The sequence below is a fragment of the Bacillus rossius genome, unplaced genomic scaffold (genome assembly GCF_032445375.1).
Source record: "Bacillus rossius redtenbacheri isolate Brsri unplaced genomic scaffold, Brsri_v3 Brsri_v3_scf110, whole genome shotgun sequence".
Taxonomy (NCBI): Eukaryota; Metazoa; Arthropoda; class Insecta; order Phasmatodea; family Bacillidae; genus Bacillus; species Bacillus rossius.
The window spans coordinates 83,575-91,473 of record NW_026962124.1 but is presented as its reverse complement, the minus strand read 5'-3'; the positions used below and the strand labels follow the sequence as shown (position 1 = coordinate 91,473).

At 44.9% G+C, this 7,899-nt stretch overlaps 1 non-coding gene across 1 annotated transcript; it reads right to left on the bottom strand.

The window, feature by feature from the left end:
- Positions 1-301: 301 nt before the first annotated feature.
- On the bottom strand, positions 302-420 carry LOC134543519 (5S ribosomal RNA). Its single transcript, XR_010077012.1, has one exon. It is a non-coding gene; the product is annotated as a 5S ribosomal RNA (ribosomal RNA).
- Positions 421-7,899: the final 7,479 nt, after the last annotated feature.

The following is a 7,899-nucleotide window of genomic DNA, read 5'->3' as shown; positions in this document are numbered from 1 at the left end:
TACATACATACATACATACATACATACATACATACATACATATACACTTATATATTTATTTTTTCACTTTGAATTTTGTATGAGGTATACACATGCAAAGATTCACAGCTGCTGGGTGGGTGAGTGAGTGAGTGAGTGAGTGAGTGATTGATTGATTGATTGATTGATTGATTGAGAGAGAGTGTGTGTGTGTGTGTGTGTGTGTGTAGGGGGGGGGGAAATGTGGTGATTGTGGGGGAAAAAAAATTTAAAATTGAAATTTTTAAAAAAAAATTTTTTTCTGTAGGGTGCAAAATAGTAGTGCCAACGGCACGTGGTGTTCCCGAGCGGTCACCCATCTAAGTACTAACCTCGCTCGACGATGCTTAACTTCGGTGATCGGACGAGAACCGGTGTGTTCATCGTGATATGGCCATTGGCAATGATATAGATGTTTTTTTTTTGCAGTTTGTATTTGCCACTCGAAATAGCTATACCAGGTGTGATTGTTACAAACAACAGGAGAAATCGTGTAATGAACACTCTTTTACTTCCCCCCCCCCCTTTCCCTCACACAACACCCACCACCCTCACCATCCCAACCACCAAAGCCCTCTTCAAAATACACTCTCACACACACACACACACACACACACAAACCCACACTCTATAACTGATGAACATTACCATAACTTCTTAAAGCCATTAGATAATATTTAACTCAAGAAAGGTATTGTGATATGTTTAAAGAAAGAAAGGTGAAACCTTTAACTTTACCAGCAGGTATTAGTATCACTGAGGTATCTTCTAGGTTGTAGCAGCAGTAGTAGTAATAATAATAAAATTAAATAAGGTAATAAAAAAGAAAAGTTATACATGTGATCAAATCATGAATGTATAAAACTGGAATGAATTTAAATTTTTTTTATTTTTCTTCATAGGCTGTTTTGAAATTGATGAGTAAGTGCCTCTTCTTTTAAATTTTTTTAATGCTGAACACTGTTACATAAAAGATGAATGTTTAGAAAATTTAAAAAAAAAAAAAAAAAAAAAAAAAAAAGCTAGCGGCCCCCTCCCCCCCCCCCCACAAACAAACAAAAAAAAAAAACACCCTCCTTCAAAACATCACATAATCATCCAGCCAGCAGTGCAGACGAGAAATTTGCACTCGGGGCCGCCATTTTGACGATAAATTCTTGCATGGCACACCAAAGGTAGGAAAGAATTTAAAAAAATAAAAATAATGGGCGAGCACCCTCGCGTCTGCCTGTAGAAAATGAAGTTAAAAGTAACATAACCTAAAGACAGGCACACACTAGGGTGCTCCCAGGCGGTTGAGTAATTTTTTCCCGCCAAAAGACTTATATATATTATTTATTTTACTGTTTTTGGCAGGGGGCTATGTCGGTCTGTGTGCAAAGTAGTTCCTACTCCCGCCGCCAGGAGCGCGCGCGGTGGGTAGCGATGTTGTTTTTTCTGCTTTCATTTGTTTATTATTTAGAGGGTTAATGCTATGTAAATGTACGCAAGTTTGGTTATGTGTCGGTAGTTGTGCGAGATTTAATTTCCGAAACGAAATTTGACTTTCATCGGCCTGCATTTCTCACTTATTCGGAAAATACATGTGTGTTTATGTATGTATAATAATCGAGTGATTTTGTAATAATTTGGAAGTTTTGTTTGCGTGTGCGATGTGGGGAAGAAAAGGTGTGCACACGAGTCCTAGGGCTATATTTTTTTTTATTGCGAAATATTTACTTCATGTGGTGAAAAATTTTAAATTATTTGTGATGCAAGTGAAATTTTTTTTTTTTTTTTTTTTTTTTTCAGTTGGGTGATGTGTTTGTCCTCGTTTGTGTGCAAGGAAGCAAACATGCTGAAGGTAAGGGGCCATAAATGACACTTTAAAATATTAGTTTACCATTAATTTTGGTTAAATATTAAATTGCCATATAAGTAAAATCATGTCAACTGTTGTATTCCACCCAGTATAAGCTGTTAGTAATGGGTACTTAATATAAATAGAATAAATGTAAGCATTTTCGTCTGCATGAAAATTCACTTTTTTTTTTTGGATCCATTTGTACTGTGGGTAGTTAAATAGTACATTATGTTGTTTTTACTTCGAAGTACAAAACATCTTGTGCATGATTGCAAATTCAAACGCAGTTAAGCATAATATGAATTCGAATTATGTGTGTGTGTGTATATATATATATATATATATATATATATATATTTTTTTTTTTTTTTTACTGTGTCCAGTTTTAGCACAAATGGAATTATTTTCAAAGTGAATCGATGCAACTGGTCTTTGCCATTAATATTGATATATGATCTAACTAAATTAAATAGAAAGGATTTTTTTATTTATTTTTTTATATATATAAATATAAATATATTTGTAGCAATGTACTAATGACCACAGAAGTAAGCAAAAAAAAAATATATACATATCTCAGCCAGTAAACCATGCGTCTTAAAGACTTTTTTTAATGAAAATATTTCTGCCTTGGTTAAGCTTACATTTACTATCATAGGGATTGAGGGAATTGTAGAACAGCAGCAGAAGCATTTCCTTTCATGATCATGTTCTTGGTCCTGAAAAGGACCGTTTATGTAAGCATGTGCACACCAGACCTGCTCACTTGGAGCTGGTGTATTTGGTGACAGCCTTGGTGCCCTCGCTGACAGCGTGCTTGGCCAGCTCCCCGGGCAGCAGCAGTCTCACGGCCGTCTGTATCTCGCGGCTGGTGATGGTGGAGCGCTTGTTGTAGTGGGCGAGGCGGCTGGCCTCTGCCGCGATGCGCTCGAAAATGTCGTTCACGAAACTGTTCATGATGCTCATGGCCTTAGATGATATGCCAGTGTCCGGATGAACTTGCTTCAACACTTTGTAGATGTAGATTGCGTAGCTTTCCTTCCTCTTGCGCTTCTTTTTCTTGTCGCCCTTCGAGATGTTTTTCTGGGCCTTGCCCGCCTTTTTGGCTGCCTTACCGCTCGTCTTGGGGGGCATCGTAGGTCTGAGCTGTGCCGCTGTCGCTAGATGAGTGAGACGGGAATTTTTTTTTTTTTTTTTTAGACTACAGCCCCTCCACGCTGAAGTCAGTCTCACACAGCCGAAGTGTTTGTGAGCCCTGCTAACCAAATGGGAATGATTTGACTGAGGGAATTGATGCGTGCCAGGTGGGACCTATACGCTTAATTTGATAAACTGAGTAACTGCCTATGCTGTCTTCACTCTCCTGTGAGGGAGGGGGAAGCAGCTGGCGACATGCGTCTGGCGCGGTCAAGCCTGCAGGGGTGCGGAATTTGCACCCCGACAGCCTATGGGGAGTAGCAAAGGGTAGACAACAGTAAACCAGCGAGCGCACTGGAGGAAACCTGTTGCCTGTGAGTGAAAAGTTAACGCAACCGAGGGCCCGAAGGGATAGGAAGCGGATGAGGGCGAATGGGATCTGTGGTTCTCCCAGATGGGATTTCTGGAAGAGCCATTTTGAGCACGCCATGCGGCATATGTGCTCGGCAGGCACGAGCGAATGTGGCAATTTAGGCCTCGGCATCTCGAGGGCGGCAGGAACTGCTGGCGCGACCTGCAACTAAAAATACAACACATATTTACATTGTTCTATAACTAAGTTTAATGGCTATTAGCCCGGTTAGGCTAATAAAGGGGCTCGTGCACTCAGGCACTATGGCCGGCGTCTCTGAGCCACAAGATGATGGGTGAAGTCGTGGGTTTAGATTTATGTTGCGAAAAATTTTTAATATTTAATATATATGCATATATAATTAATAATTACAATTATATATGCATATATTTTTCACTACTGGGGTGGTTTAGAAGCACTGGGGGGGGGGGGAGAAAAATTATGACGTTAAAATAATTTTTAAACACTAAAAATTCGGGTGGGCATGGCAGCAGCTCTCTGGAACATGGCGCCCTCTCCCTCGCCGACAGGCACTGTGGGCGGCGTCTCTGTGGCGGCCCCCAGGGAGGGCGGGGAACATGGAGCACAGCTGCTGGAGAGTAGATGACAGGGTGAGTGGGGGGAAAATTATGTTGCAAAACTTCAATAATTTAGGAAGAAAACTAAAAATGAATGTGGGATAATTGCACTGAAAAGGGGGAAACGGCGATTCTCGTTGGTTTCTTAAATCAGGGTGGTGAAATTTGTTGAATCAGGATACGGTTTCTTAATGGTGAGTGTTTTAGGAACAATTTGCCAGTTCAAACATGACGGTGGAGTTTATAGTTAAAAAGTTATGTGGAATTTAGTGTGACAATGTGTAGACGAGTTTTTCGGCTGAAAGTTCTCTCGCCAGTCCTCAACAGACTGCGGGTACCCCCACCTAGGCTCCGCCCACCGGCGCGGACCAGCCAATCAGCGCCGACCCGGGCTTGGCGAGAGAGCGAAAAACACGACTGATTTTGACGGAGTATTTTTTAAGTGTTTACGGGGGTTTTTCGCATAAAATGTGTTTCGGTCTTTTGAATTTTCTGGCATCTTCAGGATTATATCGTCCCAAGTTGTGTACGAGCGGATTGGTGTGTGTTTCGACTGATTTGTAAAAGGAAGTGGCTTGCTTGACGAGTTGCGCGTGCAGTGTTTCTATGCGAAGTTCCTTGTGTATTAGGCGCATCGGGACATAAATGGGAACTTGCGCTATTCTTCTTAGGGATTTGTTCTGTACGATTTGTAGTTTCTTCAAGTGTGTTGGCGCTGCGTAGCTCCATGCTGGGGATGCGTAGTTTACTATAGGTTGGACGCAGGCTGTGTAGAGGATCTTGCCATTATGTGTACTTAAGCTGCTCTTGTGGTTTAAGAGGGGGTACAGCGTTGCTAGTCTTGCGTTGGCTTGAGCTTGTTTACTGGCGATGTGGTTCTTCCATGTGAGTCCGCGGTCCATGTGTACTCCTAAGTATTTTACAGTTGTTTTGTATTCGATGTCGTTATTGAATAGGTTGAGCTGCGGCAGGTTTTCTGGGACTCGCCGGCGCGTGAATATGATGGCTTCGCATTTGCCTACGTTAATTGATGTCCTCCAGTCGGTGAACCATGCTTCTATGGTGTGTAGCGAATCTTGCAGTCTTCGTACAGCCAGGTGGGGGCTGAGGGAGCTTGTATAGAGCATGGTGTCGTCTGCATAACACGCAATGTTGGCTCCAGGTAGTTGTGGGAGATCTGCTACATATATGTTAAATAGCAGGGGCCCTAGTATACTGCCTTGCGGTACCCCTGCTAGTATTGGTCTAGGTGTGGATATGGCGCCTGGAATGTGTGCACGAAATGAGCGGTGATGGAGGTATGAGTCTAATGTTTTGATGTATGTGTCCGGGAGTTGTATGACCTGGAGTTTGTGTAGCAGACCTTCGTGCCATACTCGATCAAACGCCTTTTCTATGTCGAGAAAGACAGCTGCAGTGTATTGGCGCCAGTTGAATGCGTGTGTAATGTGTTCTGTAATACGGACTAATTGTTGCGTGGTGGAGTGACGAGCCCTGAAGCCAAACTGGTAGTCCGGGATTACACGATGTTCTTCCAGATGTAGTTGGATGCGGCGAGCTAGCACTTTCTCTGCGACTTTAGACAGCGTGTTGAGGAGACTAATTGGTCTGTAGCTGGTTGGTAGTTTGGGATTTTTGCCTGGTTTTGGGAGTAGGATTAGTTTGGCTTCTTTCCAGGTGTGTGGCCAGGAGTTTGTTTGTAGGATGCCATTGATGCAGGATGTGATTGCCTGAAGGGCAGGGAGTTGGAGTTGTTTGAGGACGAGGGAAGGGATTTTGTCTGCTCCTGGCGCTTTGTTGTTCTTCAGAGATTTAATTATTCTTTTCACTTCCATTTCTGTGGTAAGGAGAGGTTCCGTGGTGGTTGTGGCTAGTCGCATGTTGGCTATTTGCTCTGACACTAGGAGTGTGTGAGGCGGATTGTTGGGGAGGATGTTGGGCTGGAAGGCAAGTTCCTGGCTGTCAGCTAGCGCCTTCACTTTCTCCTGTGGTGTGTAGGCGAATGTTCCAGTTGGCTGTTGAATGGGGGGAATGATGACGGGTTTGGCAGTTAATGATTTGGTGGCTTTCCATAGAGTGTTGTCGGCTGTGGTTAAGTGTGAGATTTTGTGGTCCCACAGTGTGGCTCGGTGTAGTGCTAGGTGACTGAGGAATTCGGAGTGAAGATCGTTGTAGTCCTTCTTGAGTGCTGGTGTTCTGTTGCGTTGCCATCTACGACGAGCTTGATTTTTGGCAGTGAGAAGCAGTTGCAGGGGAAAGGGAAGGGCGACTGTATCAGGTTTCGGCTTTGTTGTTGGGACATAGTTTTGGATGGCTTTGGTGAGTGTTCTGGTTAGTTCTGCCGAGTACGCCTGCAGGTCGGCAGCTGTTGTAATGGTAGGGACAGGAGTGAGGTGGTGTTCTACGTAGGAATTTAATTTTGGCCAGTTGGCTTTTCTGAAGTTAAGGATTTTCTTAGGTTTGGTTGTAGGTGTGTGGACGTCTTCTAATGTTGCTACGACTGGCAGGTGATCAGAGTGGAGCTCATGGAGGACTTCTAGTTCGTAAACAAAGTTGGTATTAAAATAAATAGTGAAGTCTAGGATGTCAGGATTATGTTGGGGATTTTCAGGGTATCTGGTAGGATGGTAGGGAGCGCAGACCATATAACGGTGTTGCTGCTGATGTGCAAACAGCACCCTGCCATTTGTGGTTGTTTGTAGGCAGTTCCATGCAGGATGCTTGGCATTGAGGTCGCCTAGGAGAAGGAAGGAGGAGGTGAATGTGGCTAGGACTTGTAGGTTTTCAGGTTTAATAGAGCGGCCAGGCGGCGCATTTGCGGATATGATGGTGCATTTCTTGCCTTTAATTGTAAGGACTACTGCAACTGCTTCTATGAGCCCTAGGTCCGGTAGGTGAACTTCATGGTGGAGTAGATTAGTGCGCACTGCCAGCGCCACTCCCCCCCCATGGTTGTCCTTGTCTGTTCGGTGTATGATGTAACCTGGAATGCGCAGATTGTCTGTGGGGGAGAGGTGAGTTTCAGTGATGGCAATAATTTGTATGTCGTGTTCGCGAAGAAATTCTTGTAGTTCTGGAAGTTTATGTCGTATGCTTCGTGCATTCCAGGTGGCTATTTTTGTAAGGGGGACATTAGTGTGGTGTGCTGTCATGTTTGGGGGAGGAAGCTGTGGTTATGGCCGTGATGAGGTCGACGGCGAGGTGAATTCTGCTCTCTGGTGGAATGGTGGTGTCCAGCCAAGCTGCCAGTAAGTTGCACAGTTTTTGCGCCACATCCATTAGTATTGGCTGCGCTTCTGCCACTTTGGTGAGAGTGCCACGCAGCACCTGGCAATCTCTGTTGTTGGCCGCCACTCGGTCAGGTGTTATGACCGCTGGGGGTGTAGGCAGAGGCATACTCCGCGTCACGATCGTGGCCGGCATGGTGGTGGTCCCATGTGGTTGTGGTTGCAGTGCAGGAACTGCCGGAGCACTGCTTGTGCTTGGTGTGGTGTCCATCTGTGGTGCCACCTGCACAGGCATAGCAGGGGCTTGCTGCATTAGCATGGGTTGCTCTGGTGCGGTCGGGGCACTCACAGGGTGCTCCGAGTATTGGCGGAGTCGTCCTGCCTGTGAGGTCATCTGGTCGTATTCCCTGTTGAGGTTAGGCTGACGCGGTTGCCGCTGTTGTCGCCTACGCTGCGGACGAGGCTGGTTGTATGCATAGGCGGTCTGCTGTTTTGCGAATTGTCTTGCCTCTCTGTCATTTAATGTGCCAAGTGTCGGGTACTCTTCCCCCAGTGTCGAGTACCGATTGCTGGTTGGTGGCGCCCAGTATTGTTGTTCATCTGGTACAGGGCCTGCCTGTGGTCCCTGTGGGCCATGGTAGCCATCTTGTGCTGGTCTGTGACGGCGTTGCACAGTTTGCCAGC